The sequence below is a fragment of the Aptenodytes patagonicus genome, chromosome 29 (genome assembly GCF_965638725.1).
Source record: "Aptenodytes patagonicus chromosome 29, bAptPat1.pri.cur, whole genome shotgun sequence".
NCBI lineage: Eukaryota > Metazoa > Chordata > Aves > Sphenisciformes > Spheniscidae > Aptenodytes > Aptenodytes patagonicus.
This window is the reverse complement of record NC_134977.1, coordinates 891,854-914,548: the sequence shown is the minus strand read 5'-3', so window position 1 is coordinate 914,548 and position 22,695 is coordinate 891,854. Positions and strand designations below refer to the sequence as shown.

At 49.3% G+C, this 22,695-nt stretch overlaps 1 protein-coding gene and 1 pseudogene across 1 annotated transcript in view; one reads left to right on the top strand and one right to left on the bottom strand.

Moving 5' to 3' along the window:
* The window catches only part of LOC143171641 (scavenger receptor cysteine-rich type 1 protein M130-like), a 107,988-nt gene that overhangs the window by 14,754 nt on the left and 70,539 nt on the right, over positions 1-22,695 (top strand). The window lies entirely within an intron of this gene.
* LOC143171671 (olfactory receptor 14J1-like) lies at positions 3,863-4,791 on the bottom strand (annotated as a pseudogene).

Sequence of the window (22,695 nt, the reverse complement as noted above, 5' to 3'; positions counted from 1 at the left end):
GACGTCATGCGCAGGACATAAACTGGGGAAAGCTGGCTGGGGGGGGCCGCTGCTAAGGGACTGGCTGGGCATTGGTCGGCGGGTGGTGAGCAATTGTACTGTGCATCACTTGTTTTGTGTATTATTATTATCATCATATTATTATTATTATCATTTTATTTCAATTATTAAACTGTTTTTGTCTCAACCCACGAGTTTTTCTCACTTGTGCTCTTCCCATTCTCTCCCCCATCCCACCGGGTGGGGGGGATTGAGCGAGCGGCTGCGTGGTGCTTAGTTGCCGACTGAGATTAAACCACGACACGGCTACTCAGGCACCAGTGACCTCACAAGCACATACCAACTTATTTGCTGTGTACTCATGGGGTGGAGTGACCCCAGCCGGCAGCTAAACCTCCCACCCAGTCACTTGCTCACTCCCCTCCGGCAGGATGGGGAGACAACTGGAAGGACAAAAGTGAGAGAAAAACTCATGGGTCAAGATAATGACACTTTAAGAAATGGTGAAAAATAAAAAAAGGAAGGAAACACGGGATGGAGAAGCAGTCACTCACACCAGCAGAAAGATGCCCAGCCAGTCTCCAAGCAATGGCTACTTTGGAGAAACTCCCCTGCCAGTTTTAGTGCTGAACAAGACGCCATATGGCATGGAATATCTCTTTGGTCCGTTTGGGTCAGCTGTCCTGACTTTGTCCCCTCCCAGGCTCTCGCCCATCCCCAGCCTCCTCACTGTGGGGTCAGAATGAGAAACAGAGAAGGCCTTGACATTATGCCAGCACTCATCAGCAATAGCCACAACATCAGTGCGTTATCAACACCAGCCACCAACGCAAAGCACAGCACCGTAAGGGCTGCTATCAGGCAAATGTACTCCAGCCCAGCCAGACCCAGGACAATCTCCACCCCTTATTCCATACCAAAGGAAGCTCACCACCACCCCCCGACTTCTTGGTGTGACACCTCAAAATGCAGTTTGCAGTTCACAGGCCCATTAGATGTTTTTGTTCTCATTCATGTGATTCTTTTTGGTGATTCCCTTCGGGTCTTTTCCTCTTTGTCCCCATGAACATGTTCTTCTGAGCTTGGCATTTTGCCCTGGTTTTCCATTTTCACAGCCCACGTGGCCTGTGTCTTGCAGCATTGTTCAAAGCCCAGAGTCTGCCCCAGGAAGCCTGCATGGCCGCCCCACAGAGCTGGGCTGGCATGTGGGGGCCTCCCAGTCCATCTCACAGGACTGGCCCTTCTTTGCACGTGACAGGATTTGTTACGGGGGCCCCTTGGAGGCCTCCTAGAAGGGGGACGTCTCCCTTGTGCATGTTCCAGCTTGTTTACGCCCCACCACCTTTTGGGCACCCCTCCACCCTCTTGATGTCCCGTCCCCCCCAGACCTGGCAGGGCTTGTTCTGGTGAAGTGGGGGACCCCGACCTGGCCTTTTCCTTTTGTTTCTATTCACATTTAAAATTCAATTCTTCAGTCCATTAGCCCTTATTAAAGGAGGTTTTATCCATTTCATACCTATGCTTTTGTGGCTATATTAATTTAATTTCTATAGCTTTATGCTTGTTCATATATATGCAAATGCATATGCATATATACATATATAGAAGTATATATATAAAAATACTGGTTCTATTTTTAAATAAATACATTTGTTAATATGATTATACACTCCCTTTTATAGATATATTTCTATATATGTATCTATTGTATATAAATGCTTATATTTTTATATCTCGGCACTTCCTGGTCCAAGGGAGGCAGGCAGCCAATCACAGGGCTACCGGAGAACACATGGGTATGACAGAACCTAAAAATGGCTGCCAGCCAATCACAGTGCAGGATGAAAACACATGGGGAATGAGGCTGTAGAAGTACCCTGAGGATAACAGGTCTGACTATTAAAGACTGAGGCAAAGAAGGCATTAAGTACCTCAGCCTTTTCCTCATCCTCGGTGACAGTGTTCCCCCCCGCATCCAATAAGGGATAGAGATTCTCCTTGGCTCTCTTCTTGTCATTAATATATTTGTAAAAACATTTTTTGTTGTCTCTAACAACAGCGGCCAGATTGCGTTCTAGCTGGGCTTTTGCCTTTCTCATTACCTCTCTGCATGAACTAACGAGATCCCTGTACTCTTCTTGAGTCGCCTGCCCCTTCTTCCACAAGTGGTAAACTCTCCTTTTTTTTCCTGAGTCCCAGCAAGAGCTCCCCATTCAGCCAGGCCGGTCGTCTTCCCCACCCGTTCTTCTTATGACGTATGGGGACAGCCTGCTCTCGCGCCTTTAAGACTTCCTTCTTGAAGATCGTCCAGCCTTCCTGGACCCCTTTGCCCTTCAGGACTGTCTCCCAAGGGACTCTCTCAACCAGCGTCCTGAACAGGCCAAAATCCACCCTCTGGAAGTCCATGGTTGCGGTTTTGCTGGCCCCCCTCCTTACTTCACCAAGAAGCGAGAATTCCACCATTTCATGGTCACTAAGACCAAGATGGCCTCCGACCACCACATCTCCCACCAGTCCTTCTCTGTTTGTAAACAGCAGGTCGAGCGAGGCACCTCACCTGGTAGGCTCACTTACCAGCTGTGTCAGGAAGTTGTCTTCCACACACTCCAGGAACCTCCTAGACTGCTTCCTCTCTGCCGTGTTGTATTTCCAGCAGACATCCAGGAAGTTGAAGTCCCCCACGAGAACAAGGGCTAGTGATTGAGAGACTTGTGCCAGCCACTTGTAGAACGCTTCATCCGCCCCTTCATCCTGGTTGGGTGGTCTATAACAGACTCCCAGCAGGATATCTGCCTTGTTGGCCTTCCCCCTCATCCTTTCCCATAAACACTCGACCAGGTAGATGGGGATCACTGTTTGTGAGCCCCTTTCCATCTTCCCTGATGGCTCAGTAGCCCAGGATGATGCTTGGACGGACCATGGGGTGTCTCTAATGGCACAAGGGGATCATGAGGGCTGCACTAGATCCAGCCTGTGGGTTTTCAAAGTATCCTGAATCACTCTCCAGTCTTGTGTCCTTTTGCCTGCTGGCTCCTCACAGCCTCTCCTGACATTGCAGTGTCTTTGTTAGCACGTGGGCTCCGCAGGTTCACTGTGTCCTCTGAGAGACTCTACTTGGATGGTCACTCATTTGGGTGTATTCCTGACACCAGCTTTGGAAGAGGCATCTAGCCTTCTCGCCCTGCCCTGAGGAGCCCCTTTGGTGACGGTGGTGCTAGCAGAGAGGCCAGCTCTGACACAGTGGTTCACATTGCCTGCTCTTCCCCACAGCCACAGGGATGCCACTGTAGAGACAACGGGACTGCCACAAATTACACGAGACCTTTGGGCTTCCACAATTGCAAAGGTCTAAGAGGACAGTGTGGAAGTGAGGGGAGACCATCACTGAAAAGACCACGTCCTGCTGCTGTCCATGGACACGGCTCCAAGGAAGCAGCAGCCCTGACTTGAAGGTGGCAGAGTGGCCACTGAGGCAGTGAGCGGCAGCCCTGAGGGCCACTGCGGCTGCTCTGCCATGCAGCAGCTTGCCTCTTGGCTCCTGAACCCCTCCTGCCTGCTGGGGCTGCACCCCCAGCTCCAGAGAGGATAGATAAGAGATGGGAGCTGAGACAAATAATTTTCTGCTTGATTCTCTATTGAGTTTATCTAAGCAGGGAGCCTGGCTCCATATATACATGAGGTCTTTGAGGAAAAAAAGGTAGGAGGCCAAGACTAATATTATCATAGTTATATATTTAAAAAAAAAAGGCAAGCAAGCAAGCAAGCAAACAAAACTAAGCGAAAATTAAAGACACATATGAACAGAAGTTAGTCATGGCTTTTCCTGAGGTACCCATGGAGTCCTATGAGACCGATGGGCACCTTATTGATGCTGAAGTAGCATGTATTCAAATAGTTTCCACAGGCCACCCTTGATCTCTTCGTTCCTTATGCTGTAGATGAGGGGGTTCACTGCGAGAGGCACCACCAAGTACAGAACTGCCACGACCAGATCCAGGGATGGGGAAGAGGTGGAGGGGGGCTTCAGGTAGGCAAACATGCCAGTGCTGACATACAGGGAGACCACGGCCAGGTGGGGGAAGAACGTGGAAAAGGCTTTGTGCCGCCCCTGCTCAGAAGGAATCCTCAGCACAGCCCTGAAGCTCTGCACGTAGGACAGCAGAATGGAAACAAAACAACCAAAGACTAAAAAGGCACTGATCGCGAGAAGCCCCGCTTCCCTGAGGTAGTCTCAGTCTGAGCAGGAGAGCTTGAGGATTTGGGGAACTTCACAAAAGAACTGGTCCAGGGCATTGCCTTGGCAGAGTGGTAGTGAAAATGTATTAGCAGTGTGCAGCACAGCATTGAGGAAACCACTGCCCCAGGCAGCTGCTGCCATGTGGACACAAGCTCTGCTGCCCAGGAGAGTCTTGTAGGGCAGGGGTTTGCAGATGGCCACGTAGAAGTCATAGGCCATGACAGTGAGGAGAGAATACAACGCTGAGATCCAGAAGATAAAAAAAAATACCTGTGCAGCACATCCCACGTAGGAGATGGCCCTGCTGTCCCACAGGGAATTGGCCATGGATTTTGGGAGATGGAGCCCATGTCGAGGAGGGAGAGGTTGAAGAGGAAGAAGTACATGGGGGTGTGGAGGTGGTGGTTGCAGGCTAGGGTTGTGATGATGAGGCTGTTGCCCAGGAGGGCAGCCAGGTAGATGCCCAGGAAGAGCCAGAAGTGCAAGAGCTCCAGCTCCCGCATGTCTGCAAACATGAAGAGGATGAACTCAGTCATGAAGCTGCTGTTGGACATTTGCTCCCCCTGGGCACAGAAGTCTGTCCAAAGATCAAAAAGACATGGTAAAGTTAGGACAGACTTCTCTCAGCAAAGGTACTCCATTTCTCATTGAAATACACACCCACCCACCCCCAATTAAAAAGCATTTCCTTTCTCTGGGTTGTTGTGCTGAATGTGCTGTGAGGAGCAGGGGCTCTGCCTGTGATGTCCCGAGGAGTCAGCTCTGCCCTGCTGCAGTGAGTACACGGGAGCTGGTTGGTGACACCTCCGGTGTTCACAAGTGATGTCAGATGTAATCCACCTTTAGTGGAAAAGTTCAGTATCTGCACTTATGACTCTGAAGAGTGTGGGCTGAAGATGAGAGTCTTAGTGTGTCTTTATGGTAATTTTGTCTGAGTTTCTTGTTTTCCATCATTACGTCTGGTGAGTGCTCTTTTTAGGGGTTAGAAATCCCCATTTTTACAACTGAAAGTGTGAAAGTCCTAAGACCAGGCAGGCAAAAGGGGTCAGCTCTCTGTGGCTTAGTGCAGGGTCATGAGAACTGCAGTGTCCCTCCTTCTGTTCCCAGCTGCCCTGTGCTTTCATTTGTGCTTCCTCAAGGATGACTGCACCTGCAAATTGCTTTTAAAACAAATGCAGCTGGACTCTGATGAGAGCAGAGGAGTCCTGTTTCAAAGGGCAGATCTGTGAACTCTTCTCTTTCCCAGCCCGGAGGTGAACTTGTGATGGAGAAGGCAAGACATGGCTGCTGAAAGAGAGAAGCAAAGGACTCTGAGAGGTCGGTGCCAACCCCCAAGGGAAGGCTCGGCACTCCCTAGGATCCTACACGAGAGCCATTCCTTTCTGGAGGACAGCTTGCAAGCGCAGAAGGACAGGCAAAGGGGATAGTCAGGTGTCCTGAAATGGGATCTCCCAAAGGGAGAGTCAACGCTGCCCTGCAGACAACGCCCAGAAGACATCCACAGTGAAGGACCAAAAGAGAGCTGCCTGAACATAGCCTCTCCCAGTCCTTGCTTGCAATTTCCTCCCACTCCCTGCCATGACTCTGCTGCCTGGAGCTGTATTTGCCAGGAATTGTTTCTCTTTGCCCAAGTCTCCTCCTTGTCCATGCTCACAGAGCTCATCCCACTGACTGTGCACTCATCTTGGCCCTGCAGACACCTCCTGGCAGCAGGACACTGCCCAGGGGCATCTCCGTGTCTGCAGGCTCTGATGGTAACATGAGCGCAACCCTGGGGAGGCTGGAAAGGGGATACTGGTGCTGCTCGTAGGGCACAGGGTGTTGCTTTTTGATCATCACAGGTTTATTCACCTCTAAGAGAAGCATATTTGGAATTTCAGTGCCTTCTCCAGAACTGAGAGATGAATTTCTCTGTCCTGTTCCCCACCCAGACAACCAAGAGTAGAAGACTGAAAGCACTGGATCCTTACCTTTCAAGTAGCCCCTGCCTTGATGTGCTTCTTGAACAGTGCCCTGGGAAAGTCCTGGGGGTGATCTGGAGCTGTGAGTAGCCCTCACCCACATAGAACCCCCTTGACAGCAGAGGAACCCTGCCCTGCCCGGCCCTGCCCTGCCCTGCTGGCAGTCGCTCCTTCCACCCACAGCTTCTCCCTGCAGTGCCATGGGAACATCCCCAGGCAGGCTGAGCGCTGACCTTGGCACCTTGGCAGGTGGCAGAGTCCCTGCCCCGGCACAAAGCCCCCTGGGGCACAGGGACCCTGCTCTGAAGGACAGCCCTGGGAATCCTTGGCTGCACACCCCCTTCACAACTCTGCAGCCATCCCCGGGAGAGGGCAGCCATCATGCCCTGTCCCTCTGATGGTGCAGCAGGGAATGCCTGCTCTAGAGCACATCCTCCTACCCATCACGAGAGAGATCCCATTGGCTGTGGGCTATAAGAGCTTTACAAGATCGCTCCAAGAACCGCATCTGCATTGCGGTCACATTTCTTTCTCCTCATGTCCAGTCTCAGCCTCCCAAGCTGCACTTTGTGGCCCTCTTCCCTACTCTTTCCCACTATGAAGAAAAGCTCCACCAGCTCTGATGGTGCATCTCTTCAAGCAGTCTCAGGCTACTGCTATACAGACCGGAGCCTCCATGCCACTGGACCAAAGGGCCAAAGAAGCCCAGGTTCCCCAGCCTACCTAGACCGGGCATGTGCTTGAGGCCCCAAACCCCGTCTTAGCAGAGCTCCTCCGGACCCTCTCCAGTTCCTCCCCACTTCTCTAGAACAGGAAGCCTCCACAGGGGGACACACTAGTCCACACGTGGGCACACCAGTGCCGACTCCAGGTGGATGGTGGTGAAACAGAGTGGTGAAACATTGGAACAGGCTGCCCAGGGAAGTGGTGGAGTCCCCATCCCTGGAGGTATTTCAAAGACGAGTAGATGAGGCACTTAGGGACATGGTTTAGTGGACATGGTGGTGTTGGGTCGACGGTTGGACTCGATGATCTTAGAGGTCTTTTCCAACCTCAATGATTCTATGATTCTATGATTCTATGGTTGCTCAAGTTGTCTGGGTCGCCACATACTTCCTAACGCAGGCCTGTATGCAGCTGGCCTTGCTCACTGGGAGCGTGCACCACTGGTTTGTATGGCAACCCTGACAGTGCCCAGGCCCTTGTCCTCAGGGTCCCTCCTCAGCCCGTCAGGTCCCAGCTGGCCCTGACTAACCTCATACACGTTATTCTGCCCCCGATACAGGACTGGCCACTTCTCCATGTAAAACTTCAAGAGATTCTTCTGTTGGCCAAATCCCAGAGTTTCTCAAGATCCCCCTGGACTCAAGCTCCATTTGGTCAGCTGTTAATATTTGTGTGCAGATGGCTCGCCCCGATTGTGGTGCCTCTCATGGGGTGGTCACAGCATGGGGAGTTGCAGGGCACTACAAATACTAAAAGGTGGTGCTACTTTAATGCAATTTCCTTCCAATGTAGGATTAACCATGGTGACCACCTCAGAAACAGCTGCAAAGCCAGCAAACCCAGGGCCGGTGAGGAAAGAGCAAACGGAGGTGGCGTGTTTGTATGGAGGGCACAAGAATGATCCAAGGGAAGAACTTGGATGAAAAGAGGGAGAAAGAAAAGAGAAGGTGAAGCAAAGGACAAGCTCAAGGCTGTTTGGGGTGCCTGCCAAGCAGCTCTGCATCTGAGCAGCAGTGACTGGTGTGGGACAAGAATGACACAGATGATCCGACCAAACCTATGTCTGGCTTACTTCCAGGGTCATGGGGAACCTGAGTGCTTTCCCTACCACGGGGAAGGGAAGACCTGTGGTGGAAGGAAACGTGCAATCCCTCATGTTGGAAGGGACCCCGGGAGGTCTCTAGACCAACCTCCTGCTCACAGCAAGGGCGGCTATAGTTTCACACCAGGTTGATGAGGGATTTAGTCACGTTGGCTTTGAAACCTGCCAAGGACTGACCCAGCACAGCGTCTCTGGGCAACCTGCTCCAGTGCTTGAGTGTCTCCGTGGGAAAACTGTTTTTCCACACTTGTTTCAACTGATGCCCGTGGGCCCTCATCCTCCCATCACACACGACACGGAAGAGCCCAGCTCTGTCTTCTTGATGAGCTCCTGGTAGAGGTGGGAAGGCCTGTGGAAAGGAAGAGGTCCCCAAAGCCTTCTTTTCTCATAACTTAACAAACCCAGCTCCCTCAGCCTTTCATAGTGAAAAAGTCAACCTTACAAATGTGAGCCCGAGATGTTTAGGGCTCTTCCAATCCTACTGGATTTTTTTGGAGTTGCAAGGGACCTCAGGGATGTTGGAATAACATCACCCTCAATGCCATCACCTTCTGCACGTGTCACTCTCATTTGTCATCCTGGTGCAACACACCGCTGTTGCGGGCTGTGAGGAGGGCCCATGCTGAACAAGTAGCTATTCATAATTAAACTTTGAGCCTAAAATTCTTCAGGGATGTTTCTTCTGCCCAAGGGGATGTGCCAGCCAAGGAGCATTCTCCAATCACACTGGACAGGCTCTGGATGCACACTGGTGTGGCCTGTGTTAGCATCGACCCGACGATGGGCTGAGTGGCAGACCACCTGGCAGTGAAGTCCATGCCTGCAGGCATGAGTGCTGTTAACCACACAGCCCTTTTAAGTACCTTCACATTCTGGACTGCCATTATTTTCTCCTCATCCCCATGGAGCTCTCCTCGACGTCTATCGTAGAGGTCCCCTAGGTAGGAGGGGACGGGATATGGGGTGAGACTGAGACTTCTGCACTGGAAATGTGCTCAGCTGACAGAGATGAATCCACACTTAGATAACGAGGGGCACTAGGCATTGGGAAGAGCTCTCTTTTCAGCCAAAATCCCTGTTTTATCTCCACAGGAACAGCAAAGATCCACCTGACAAGTACACCATTTTATTTAGAATTAATGACACAAGCAAGCAGGGACTTTTCCACATTGTCTTCTAAAGAAGACACAAAGATCACTAAGGAACTCGTTCATCCCTCCTCTTACCACTTCACAAACATCCACAAGGCAAACGCTTCTTGAGGGTGCCTGGTGCAGAGCACACACTTTCCCAAACTTTATCCTCAGCAATTCACAGAAGGACCATTTCTACATCACGGTCTAACAATCCTATGAGGACTGGGTGCTGGCCAGGACTTTTCTGAGCCCTTTCCTCATGGCCTCTCTGACCTCCCTGATCCTCAGGCTGTAGATGAGGGGGTTGGCAAGGGGCATGAGGACGGTGTAGAAAAAGGAGAAGACTTCGCTGAGCTGTTCTGGGCAGCAGGTAGACAATGATGAGGGTGCCATAGAAAACAGTGACGATGGCGAGGTGAGAGAAGCAGATGGCAAAGGACTTCTGCCTGCCCACACAGGATGGGATCCTCAGGATGGCAGCCGTGATGCACACAAAGGAGGGTTGTGGAGGAATGGCTGATTCAGCAAGGCCACGATCTGGTATCGCTGAGCAACCCATGTATCAAAAAGTAACTAATACATGCTAACACAGCAGGATGACCACCGGGACTTTCCCGGACAGAACAAAGAACAATGCGCCGGGTAAACAACTGTAACTAAACTGTATCTAGAAGGAGATGAAGTAAGCGGCTAACATGTCCTGCTGCCAACCGCCAATCGAGTAGAAGCAATAAGCGCGTGGACAGTAACTTTAACCCAATCATAGCTTATAATTGAGCACGTGTACAGCTGCAATTAACCAACCATAGGTTGTTATGAAGCGCGTGCCTATAGTAGATAACTATATAAACCCTGTTATATGCATGAATAAAGGCGAATGACCATACTCATATTGGGATCCATCATTACTCCGGAATCGCAACTCCCGCTCCGCCGTCGACACTGAACAAGGGGAAACTCCGACATCTGGTAGCAGAGGATGGTTCGGCGCGCCTCTTCGAGACTGCGGTAAGAGCAGCGAGAGAAGGGGAGCGGGAGAATAGCGGCTGGGAGTTGTACTATCCCAATGATCGGAGGGGGATAAGATAACGGAGCAGCCTGATCAACTGCCTCCCAGTGAGCGACCGCTATCATGGAAATAGAGGCGGCAGCAGCGTTGCTCGTAAACATCCTCTCAAAGAGAGGGATTGAGACAACGGTAAAGCAATTATGTACGTTGATTAAATTAGGTCAATGTTGGGGACATTTTAAAGACAATCAAACTATTTTTTCCGACCTTGAGTGGCAAGAGCTTGGCAATACTATGGGGGAGCAGACTATCACGGGAGATGAAAAGTCGAAGAAGGAGATTAAAGCAGTACAGGAACTGTGGAGATCTGTGTTAGAGACTTTAAAAGCCATGAAAGCTGAAAGAGAGGTGGCTTGTGCAGCCACTCAAATGCTAGCCCCAGAACCCTTGCCTGATAAACCAAAGAATACAACATCTGGACTGTTTCGGTTCTTTGGGCTGTCTGCGGTCCGAGGTATGTCGGGCACCCCCAAAAAAACTGCCTTGGAAGTCAAGTATAGCGTTCTAGGGCGCGATGGCGCTTCTGAACCGCATGAGACCTACCCTCCGCTTACGGACTGCAAAGATGCAGAAACTAGCGGTAACGGGGCCCCTCTTTCACCTGAGACGGTCGCGGAAAAACAACGACCCAGGGAGGAGGAGCGGCTAGTTCCGTTAACCCCTCCCTGGCCAACAGCCCCACCTCTAGAAGTCTCTTCAGGTGTGTCTACTCCGCCACAGGGTGACAGCAAAGCACAGAGTATGGCTGAGACTAATGAGCTCCTGAAGAAGGTGGTGCAACAGTTACAAGACTTAGCAATTACAGCCCAGAGGGGAGGAATAGAACACCTGTCCGGGGCGTCAGGGGAATCCCTACCCCCTTGCCTCCCTGGGCCGCCAGCGACGGTTCAGCCCAGACGCTGGAGCGAAGTGGCTAGAGACGCTATGCTGGACGGGCAGTGGCAAGCGGCATCCAGCTTGGGGGCGAGTGCTTTTCCTGTGTTGCAAGAGAATAACGGCAATAAGTGGGCGCCTCATGATTGGAAAATCCTACAGCAAGCAAAAAACACTGTGTCCCAGTATGGGATAAAATCAGAAGCTACGTGTCAGATTGTAATTTGGATTTTTTCGGCGGATTTCATGTGCCCTGCTGACTGCCAAAACCTTATGCGGCTTTTATTGTCACCTACGCAGTATTTGTTGTGGGGGTCGGAGTGGTCACGGCGGGCGGCGGGCGCTGCGGCACAGCATCAAACGCAGGGGGATCCTCTTTATGGGATTACCGCGGAAATGATAACGGGGACGGGAAGGTTTAATGATATTAATGCTCAGTTAACTTTTCCTCCTGTTTTGTTGCAGTTGTCTGCCAAACTGGCACTAGACGCCTTTTTAGCCTTGCCCGGTTCGTCCACTCCATCCTTTAGTTCTGTACAGCAAGGTGCCACTGAAACGTATAGTCATTTTATCGATCGCTTGTGGGGGGCGATACGTGATCATCCAGATTTAGGGGAGGATAACAAACAGCAAATGTTTCGAATTTTAGCTTTCGATAACGCTAACAATACCACAAAAAATATATTAGCCACCCTGCCAAAAAGTGCAGGAATAGAAGATATGCTCCTGCGAATGGAGCGTGCTCAAATTCGAAAACAGAATGAAGTAATGGCTGCTACATTGCAGACTACCATTAGGGAAGTGGTGCAGCCGTTAGCGGCCGCTGTGCAGCGATCATCTGAGACCTCGCAGATTTTTAAAGGGAGCTGTTATCGTTGTGGAGAGAGGGGGCATAGCCGCCGGAACTGTAGAGCAATAGTTTGGTGCGACAGGTGTCAAAAAGGTACTCATGCTCAAAAGGCCTGTTTGGGAAACCTGAAGGGGAGCGCGAAGAGAGGGTGCGTGCAGAAACAAATGCACTCTCCAAGCGTGAACCAGAGAGGTTTCTCGACAACCACATCCCAGCAACCGCAGGGAACCTGGGGGTTGACCTGGAAACAGCAGTAGAGGTCATGCTAACTAATTCTGAAGTTTGCAAAATCCCCAGCAACGCTAATGGGCCATTGATATCTGAGGACCAAAAGATAGGGGGGCTCTTATTAGGACGCTCCTCTGCTGGAATAAAAGGACTAATCATTATTCCAGGAGTTATTGATGCTGATTATGAAGGGATAATCTATATAATGGCTTACACGTTGAACCCACCGCTTTTTGTGCCCAAGGGAAGTCGGATTGCTCAAATTCTTGCTTTTAAGAGCCCAGTGACCTATTCCCTGCCAAGTGAGAGGAAGCGGGGCAGTGGAAGCTTTGGCTCCACTGGAACAGCAGTGTGTTTCTCGGCCAAATTACACCACAGACCAATGATAAAAGTCAGCCTCCAGCAACAGGGCCTCACTATATGGTTGAACGCAATGATGGATACGGGGGCAGATATCACCATCATAAGCTATTCACTTTGGCCCCCGCAGTGGAGAGACTAGAACCAGCAGGAACTGCTGTTGCTGGAGTAGGGGGTCAATCAGCTACCTACGTTAGCCGTGAGCCGATACAAATAACCTTCCCAGAGGGACAGCAGGTAAATAATCGGGTACACGTTTTGTCCCTTCCCAACGGTCTTGAAGCCTTAATTGGGCGAGACGTACTAAGCCAGATAGGGGCCGTCCTGACAACTAAGCCTTTTTAGTTATGGGCACTGGGGAGCAATCGCGCAACCCCCCACTGACATGGATCTCTAATGATCCTATCTGGGTTGACCAGTGGCCCATGACCGAAGAGCGATTGCAAATCACAAAACAATTAGTTGCTGAACAATTGGCCCAAGGACATATTAAGCCTTCTGTTAGCCCGTGGAATACCCCTATTTTTGTAATTCCTAAAAAATCAGGCAAATGGAGGTTATTACATGACCTCAGGAAAATTAATGCTCAAATGTTACCTATGGGAACATTACAACCTGGAATGCCATCGCCAACCATGTTACCAGCTGGGTGGCACATATTGATAATTGATCTTAAAGACTGTTTTTTTACTATCCCTTTACACTCTCAAGATACTCAGCGCTTTGCCTTTTCAGTTCCGTCCATAAACAAGGCAAACCCTGCTGACCGATATGAGTGGGTAGTTTTGCCGCAGGGAATGAAAAATTCACCTACATTATGCCAACTTTATGTAGCCAAAGCACTACAGCCAGTGAGAAAGGAGTGGGCTGCTACCATTATTTATCATTATATGGATGATATTTTGTGTTGTCAACAACAGCCTTTTACAGCAAAAGATATCCAATGGCTGACTATACTGTTGGCAGAAAAGGGGCTCGTAGTAGCACCAGAAAAAATTCAACAGTCTGCACCGTGGAAATATTTAGGCTGGACCATAGAAACATCAAAAATCCGGCCTCAGAAACTTACATTAAAAATCCCGTTAAAAACAGTAACAGACATACAAACCCTTTTGGGAGATATTCAATGGGTCCGTAACTGTGCTGGAATTACTAGTGAAGATATCAGACCACTAACTGAACTGCTCCGAGGGTCGCACCCTGCAGAAAGGGTTTTGCGAACGCCTAAACATTATGCCGTGTTGCAAAGCATAGTAGATAAACTTTCTGTAGCTTGGACGACCCGACGGATCCTCAACCTTCAAATTTCACTTTTGGTTTGCAATCTGACCGAGTCACCGTTTGCGGTCGTTTGTCAATGGCACAACAAAGACAGGGCAGCAAGGGAGTCGTTCACAGATACGGATGCCATTGACACGACCACAATAGATACGACTACAAGTGACCAGATTAGCAAACGAAGTAAACAGAAACAACAATTGGCAAATCAACAAAATTTTTATATTCTGGAGTGGATATATTTTTACGAGTGCAACCCCCTACTAGCACACAAACGAGACCAGAAGCAGTGGGCGAATTAATTCGCAAAGGGCGGTCACGGATTCTAGAACTAACAGGAGAAGAGCCTGCTGATATCAGCATTCCCGTTAACGCAGCAGACTTGGAATGGTGGATGCGTAATTCCTTAGCCATCCAAGAGGCGTTACTAGGGTATGCGGGAATCGTGCATTCTCAACAACCTCAGGGGAAATTATGGCAGTTAATAAAACAAAATCAATGGCTGGAGAAACCTAAGGTCATAGAAGGGCCAATTCCGGGAGGTATTACAGCATACACCGATGCCGGAAAGAGGTCCAAGAGAGCTGTCTGTGTATGGTATGAGGCTGATAAATGGCACCGTCAGTCTCTCATGGGACAGGAGGGAGACACCTTGCAGATGCTAGAACTGACCGCAGTAATATGGGCGTGGGAGCATTGGTTAAATTTCCCACTAAACGTGGTATCTGATTCTTTATATGTTGTCGGGCTGGTGCCAAGGATTCAAGATGCGTTAATCAGGGAAGCTAGCAATCCTCGCTTAGGAAAGTTATTTATCAGGTTACGGTCAGTTGTGTCACAGAGAACTGCTCTGTGTGCAGTCTTGCACATACGCAGCCATCAGTGGGATTTAGGTTTGGGCCAAGGTAACCAAATAGCTGACAACCTTGTTAGTCCCGTGAGTCATGTACCACCAGTGGACCGGTTTCTTCAAGCCAGACAAGCCCATGAAATATTCCATCAGAATGCAAAAAGTCTGCGAAGGCAATATGGATTGTCTGACAGTGAAGCTCGTTCCATTGTTCATGCCTGTCCCAAGTGCGGCAATCATGGGCCAGGAGTAGGGCTAGGAGTAAACCCGCGAGGCCTTAAGGCTTTGGAGCTCTGGCAGATGGATGTGACTCATATTGCTGAGTTTGGACGTTTGAAATATGTGCACGTCACAGTAGATACCTTCTCCAAGGCGATGTGGGCCACGGCACTGCCAGGGGAAAAAGCCCAACATGTATGCAAACACCTCCTTGCCTGTTTCGCAGCTCTGGGAGTACCGGAACATATTAAAACGGATAATGGTCCTGCATATATCAGTGCTAAGTTGGGGTCCTTTTTAAGGACATGGAACATTAAACATACCACTGGTATCCCGCACTCTCCAGAAGGACAGGGTCTTGTGGAACGTGCACATCAAGTGCTTAAAGACTACCTGCAAAAACAGAAGGGGGATGAACAGGACCCCCAGATGAGGCTTAATAAGGTCCTTTTTACTTTAAATTATCTCTGTTTGATGGGTGACAGAGAAGAGCCACGAATTGTTATTCACCATCAAAATCTTAAATTTAATCAGCAGACTGTAATTCCGAACTTAAAAGTGATCTACCGGGATCCTGCCACAGGCCAATGGCTGGGCCCTGTACCTGTAATCTTTAGTGGAAGAGGATATATGTGTGTTTCCACAGGTAATGGACCGGTCTGGGTGCCCAGCAGATCTGTGAAGCCTGCATTATCATCAGGACAACAGGAATCAGAGGACTCGTAACTACAAAACTTAACTCTGAGCGGTTTATCTTTTACCACTGTGTTTCCAAAGACAGCGGTGAAGGATAAGATAAATTGCTTAAAGTGCTTATGATGTGTGCCGTGGGTATTGTGTCAGTGTTACCATTGTGATAAGAAGTGGTGGGCACGATACACACATGCACAAAAGTGGTATGAAACCTGCTATCTAAAAGAAATAGCGTTGTATAGAATACTAATAACCACTGGACACGAAGTAGTTAATACGCTTGCTTTTGCTAAAAGTAAATATGTATGAGTTGGCCTAGTTAATGAAAATGCTAAACTAATTATTGTATGTAACATTGAATATAAGAAGAAAAGCCTAGTCCCTGAAAGATTTTGTGAAGGAACAGTGTCAAAGGCGCTTTGCCTGAAAACAAAAGAGGTAACTGGAATAGGAATAATCTGTGTCAGACTGATTTTGCAAGTCTTGAGCCCCGTGGAAGGCATTTGGATGCCTTCACAACCAAAAGAGAATGTATGGGTAACCCTGGCCAATCAAACTGGACAAGATTCCATCTGTCTATCCTCATCTTCTCCCGGCAATCCCTTTTCTACCTGCCTAGTGGGGCTTCCTTTAGATAATTGGGACTTGGGCCTGATTAGTCCTTTCAAGGAGGCCTGCAGGGGGGGACGACACGCCACTGACAATTGGGATGGATGCCTACCACATCTTAATCATTTGCCAACAGAACCCCAGGAACTCGAGTTATTAGGGTCCATAAAAATGGATTGGTGTTTGTATTTCAATTATTCAGGGGCCAATGTTTCCCGGACCTGGTCAGTTAACGCTACCCTAGAAATCTATAAAAATGAATCACTATGGTGTAACCAGACAAGCAACAATGTATCTAAGTCGTCCAACGCGCCTATCAGGCTACCCAGAGGGGTTTTCTTAATATGTGGAGATCGGGCCTGGCCTGGCATTCCATCGCACATTACCGGAGGGCCATGCTCGTTGGGGAGACTAACTTTATTCACGCCAAATATATCCTCTATTTTAGATCATAGGAGGGCCCCCCACAAGACGCGCACCAGGCGAGGGGAGCACGCCTATGATTCACAGTGTGACGACAAGGTAAATCTGTGGAATCCAAGTGCGATAGCTGCAGCTTCAATCTTGGCCCCAGGTGTAGCCGCAGCAAAAAGTCTGGTCACTCTAAACAAATTAGGATGTTGGCTGGCAAAGCAATCAAACGCAACCTCTGAGGCCCTTACAGGGCTACTAATGGATGTAGATTCAATACGGCATGCTACCCTGCAAAATAGAGCAGCCATAGATTTTTTACTCTTGGCACAGGGTCATGGGTGTGAAGAGATAGAAGGTATGTGTTGTATGAACTTATCGGAATACTCCGAGTCAATTCACCATAGTATTCAAATGTTAAAAGAAGGGGTCCAAAAATTAAGAATAGAGGATCCATGGGATTGGTTAACCAAAATGCCAAAGCAAGTTAGGTTTTAGTGGCTGGCTAGTTAGCTTAATAAAAATTGTGGTACTGTGTCTGATTATATTTTTATGCATATTACTGTGTGTTCCTTGCTTATTACAATGTATGCAAAGAATGATTAACAAGTCTATTTCTACAATATGGGTTGCTCAAAAACAAGAAGGGGAAATTGTGGAGGAATGGCTGATTCAGCAAGGCCACGATCTGGTATCGCTGAGCAACCCATGTATCAAAAAGTAACTAATACATGCTAACACAGCAGGATGACCACCGGGACTTTCCCGGACAGAACAAAGAACAATGCGCCGGGTAAACAACTGTAACTAAACTGTATCTAGAAGGAGATGAAGTAAGCGGCTAACATGTCCTGCTGCCAACCGCCAATCGAGTAGAAGCAATAAGCGCGTGGACAGTAACTTTAACCCAATCATAGCTTATAATTGAGCACGTGTACAGCTGCAATTAACCAACCATAGGTTGTTATGAAGCGCGTGCCTATAGTAGATAACTATATAAACCCTGTTATATGCATGAATAAAGGCGAATGACCATACTCATATTGGGATCCGTCATTACTCCGGAATCGCAACTCCCGCTCCGCCGTCGACACTGAACAAGGGGAAACTCCGACAGGAGGGTAGTGGGAACATGAAGAGGAAGACTGTACTTGGAAAAGAGAGTGTGAAAGACACACATTTGACCACACTTGTGTCACTGTGGGAAAGCTCCAGCAATGGGGCAAAGTCACAAAAGAAGTGACGGCATAGGAAAGTATTAAGGAATACTCATAAGTCTAGTACCAAGAGCTCAGCTGCTGTATTTGATTTTTCCATAAGTTAACCCTACAATGCATTGATAGCAAGCGGTGATTTAACAGCATCCCTTTAAAGGCAAAGAAAAAAAAAAAAAAGTAACAAATTCTGTGCTTGGACTATAAAGCTCTTCTGTTTCATATAAAAAAGAGCTGGAATCTATGGACAGCCAGGTTTGCTGAAGAGCTAACACTGAGGAGAGATTTGTTAGCACTGGTTTGGGAAGAATAGCTGATAAATTGTTACAACGAGGAAAGAAGAGTCCGACTGAGTGGATTCTTGATGAATGAAGAATCAAATATTGACATAACCAATGCAGTATTGGCAAGATGGGGAAGAGGGTGATGACCTCCTTAGAAACTCTAACCCAAACTCTAACCCTAACTGGAACCCAAACCCTAACTAACTCATACCCAGCCCTAACCCTAACCCATCTTCCTAGGCCAACAACACCAATGTAACCACACCAGTAATATCATATCACTCCCAGATTACCATGGTAATAGCATCAGAAAAAAAACCCAAATTTGGTTATAGAGGTAGCACAACTAGGACAGACAGATGAGCGTTTTTGTATCACCTTGCCGGTGCCGGTTCAAGGCCTGGGAGCGTGAGGAGCTGCTCTCTGCTTCCTCATGATCTGGAGGCACCACTGTGTGCCAACTCAAGTCAGCCTCTTGGGTCAAATGAACCACTTCTCAGTTCTTATCGGCAATATTGACTGTTTCTTTATTGACTCTTAGAGGACCTTAGCAACTGAGATACCCAGGCTGCGGATGGGCAATTCCTCATGCAGTAGCTCTTCTCACTCCTGTCTCTCCCCATATTGATAGTCTTACATGTCTCACAGAAGGAAATCACCCCACAGTGCCTGGATTTGCCCATGGTTGCTCCAGCCCACACTACTGCCCCTTCATAACCTTTCCGACTTTAGGATTGTGGTGGGAAATGGTCTTCTTGTCCTGATCCTGGCTTTGTTGGCTACCTTAAAAAGACAGACTGTAGGTTCCTGGGTTTCAGAGTAAGAAAGCAAGGACTGCACGGACCTCACACAAGAGCAGGAGATGCTCTCCTCTGGAAGGGTTGTTTGTGCTATTGGCTATAAAGTTACTGTCGGCTTCCTTGGTGAGAATCAGTCATCCAATTTTTTAGGCATTGGGGCCACATCCATCTGTACAAATGTAGATATCCACAGTGGAGTGACATGACTCAGTCCTTTCCATCTCCCACGCATCTCCAACTTGAGCTTTCTCTCTCCGCCCTTTCCATATGTGAACCAGAGTACAGACAGCATAAACAATTGGCGTTTGACCTCTCAGAGCCACGTCCCTCTTTGAGCTAACATCAGGCACAGGACAAGGGTTGCGGCCCAGGGAAGGGGAGGTGTAGAGAAGCCTTCTCTGTTGCTGTAAATTAAACACAGATTGAATTTGCTTATTTTCTGCTCCCCTTCTTGCCTTTTTTTTCCCCTCCAACAAGTTCAGCAATTTTCCTTTGAGCTACCAGTCCTCTTTTCTCAATTTCTCTTCTTTCTAAAGTCATATTGTTATGATGGAAGTTGCTCAGATACTACTAACCATGCTTGAATAGCAGCCATGCTTAACACCAACTGGCGACTCCTACATCCAGTCCTATGTCTCCAAAAGGTCACAAACAGACACTGAGCTTTTACTCCCCAACACATGGAGGAAGAGGAACTTCAGGGGTGTAGTTCCTCAGGCCTCCTTGGAGGAAGAGACCAGCCTGAAAGCACTGCACCAGGGAGATCCCATTTTACTACAGAGATGCTATGAGACAGGCCAGCTCTGAGCCAGTGTTAGAGACACACTTTCATAAGGGCACCAGCTGACACAGAGTAGGTACATGCCTCACATGTAGTGATGCAAATGCAAACATTTCCGTACAAAACATAATAACCATGAAGGACAGTAACAACAGCAATAATGATAATGATTTAAACAAACAAAACGAAGAAAAAAAAAAAACCCAGAAAACAGAAAAGGCTGGAATCCAATACTTTGGGAGTCATTTGTGGAGAAAGGTGGTAATTTTATCACTATTGAAAAATGTCCAAGGAATAATTTTCCTAATGGCATCCTTGAGCTCCTTGTTCCTCATGCTGTAGATGAGGGGGTTCACTGCTGGAGATATCGCTGTGTACAGCAATGCTACCATCAGATCCAGGGATGGGGAGGAGATGGAGGGGGGCTTCAGGTACGCAAACAAGGCAGTGCTGATAAACAGGGAAACCCCACTCACTCCGTAGCTGCCCTGGCACTACACTGGTTCTAACAGCTGCACTGGGACTCCCACCCAACCCAGTAGCTGCACTGGGACCCCACTCACTCCTGTAGCTGTGCTGGGACTCCACGGGAGCCAGTAGATGCATGGAGACCCCACTGGCTCCAGTCACTGTACTGTGACCCCACTCGCTGCTGGAGCTGCACAGGTATCCCACTCACTTGAGTAGCTGCAGTGGGACCCCACTCACTCTAGTAGCTGCACTGAGACTCCACTCGCTCCAGTAGCTTCACTGGGAAGTCACTTGCTCCAGTAGCAGCACTGGGAATCACCTCCCTCTAGTAGCTGCCCTGGGACCACCACTCAACCCAGGAGCTGCACTGAAACCCCACATGCTCCAGTAGTTGTACTGAAATCCCGACTCTCTGCAGTAGCTGCACAGGGACCCCACTCACTCTAGTAGCTGCACTGAGATCACACTTGCTCCAGTAGTTGTACGGGGAACCCACTGGTGTCAAGAGCTGTACTGGGACATACTGGCTCCAGTAGCTGCACTGGGACCCCCACTCAACCCAGGAGCTGCACTGGGACCCCCACATGCTCCAGCAGCTGTACTGAAACCCTGACTCTCTGCAGTAGCTGCACAGGGACCCCACTCACTCTAGTAGCGGCTCTGGGATCCCACTGGTTTATGTAGCTGCACTGGGACCCTTGCACTTGCTCCAGTAGCTGCACTGGCACCTCCACTCACTCCAGTAGCTTCACTGGGACCCCACTCGCTCCTGTAGCTGCGCTGGGACCCCTCTCCCTCTAGTAGCTGCACTGGGAACCCCCACTCAATCCAGTAGCTGCACGGAGACATCACATGCTCCAGCAGTTGCTATGGGACCCCAGTTGCTTCAGTACCTGCCCAGGGACCCCACTCACTCCAGTAGCTGCACTGGGACACCCATTTGCCTCTAGTAGCTGCACCGAGACCCCACTCACTCCCTTAGCTGACACCACAGCCCAGGGACAGCCACACCCTTGGTCGGACTCCAGTAGCTGGCACCAAATTCCCCTCACACACACACACACACACACACAGAGGTCTCACCAGCAGCTGGCACTTTGTCCTTGCAGCACACGCACACACACAGGATAGAGTGAGATTACAGAGAGACAGTTAAGACAAGGTTTTATGAGAAGATATAAGAAGACACGACAGACTGCGGTGGTCAGGCGCATTTCTCAGCCAGACAAGCACACTGACTGACCATGTTTGACATGCAACTGGCCTCTTTTATACCCTTTTCTGTCTAACCCCTTCGATGTTCCTCCCTCTTGCCCCTTCCCCTGCATGTCCCTCATGGCCTTGCACAGATCTATCGATTCCCCCACCCCTCTCAGACTGGGGTCCCTCTGATTCACAACGTTATCAGTTGAAAAGTCCAGCTGATCCTCTTGGAAGTGGTGCCTGTAGATCCTTGATGGCCCATCAATCACTGTGACTGGCTAGGTTCCTTCCTTGTATGGACTCCATATTTGTTTTGTCAAGGCTGTGTCTCATTGTATTTTGCTTCTGGAGTCCCTTTTTTCCCCTGAGTTTCCCAATTAACCAGGTCCCTGGTCAGATAAACTTGCTGGAATAAACCCTCTCACCCTCTCACATGCCGTCATCGGTTTGTGTGACTGACCAGCTTTGGTTCCCATCCCTGCCTCCCTTACCATTTGCCGGTCAGGTTTGTGTCCCTGTAAGTTCTTGTTTATGGCTTCCTCCTTTTCCCATTGTTTTATTATCCCTTGCTTCATTGAAACAGGTCCTTGACGAGATACCCTTAAAGGAGCAGCCATTCTCCTTCCACACACCCGTACACAGATGAGAGTAAGACACGCTTTGGCTGGATGTCATGAACGAGAGTAAAATATTGAACATGCTAGCGCATGTGTAGACACTCACACACACACAGAGCGAGGGGTCCTTTTGTGACGGTTTCAGACGGTGACCACAGGTGGTGCTGGGACAGCTGCAGGTTCCCCAGGAGGCGAAGCTCAGACAAACTGCCCCGAGAGCTCAAACAGGGCCAGTGTTTTATGTCGGTTTAATTACCCATATGTTTTGCGAGACAGTCACTCGCGTGGTCTGGAGACCTGAGGAAACTGGAGGCTTCCACAGCTCTGGAGGCCCAGCTCTGGCTGGGGTGTTTGTACCTCCCCACGTGCCTTCCTGGTGCGTGTTGGCATCCCTGCCCTGGCACACGCCAGGAGCACCAGCACCACTGCTACGGGAGACATGCCCCGACACGTGCCCCACCCACCAGCTTCTGGTGGAAGTCCCGCCCCCTCCCAGCAGCTGCAGGGGCCATTTGCCCTGGACATCGCTCTCCTCTACCGGTCATGTGCTCTGCTGTGATTGGCTGGCAGGTTTACCCGGAAGTGCATCAGAAGGCCCTTCCCCTACAAACACAGGGGCCGCCATTTTGGTTTGGCCACAATTTTATGACACGGTGCCGCCATTCCATGGCAGTGAGCTGCCATTTTGTTAAAGATCATACTGCTCTGTGATTGGCTAATGGC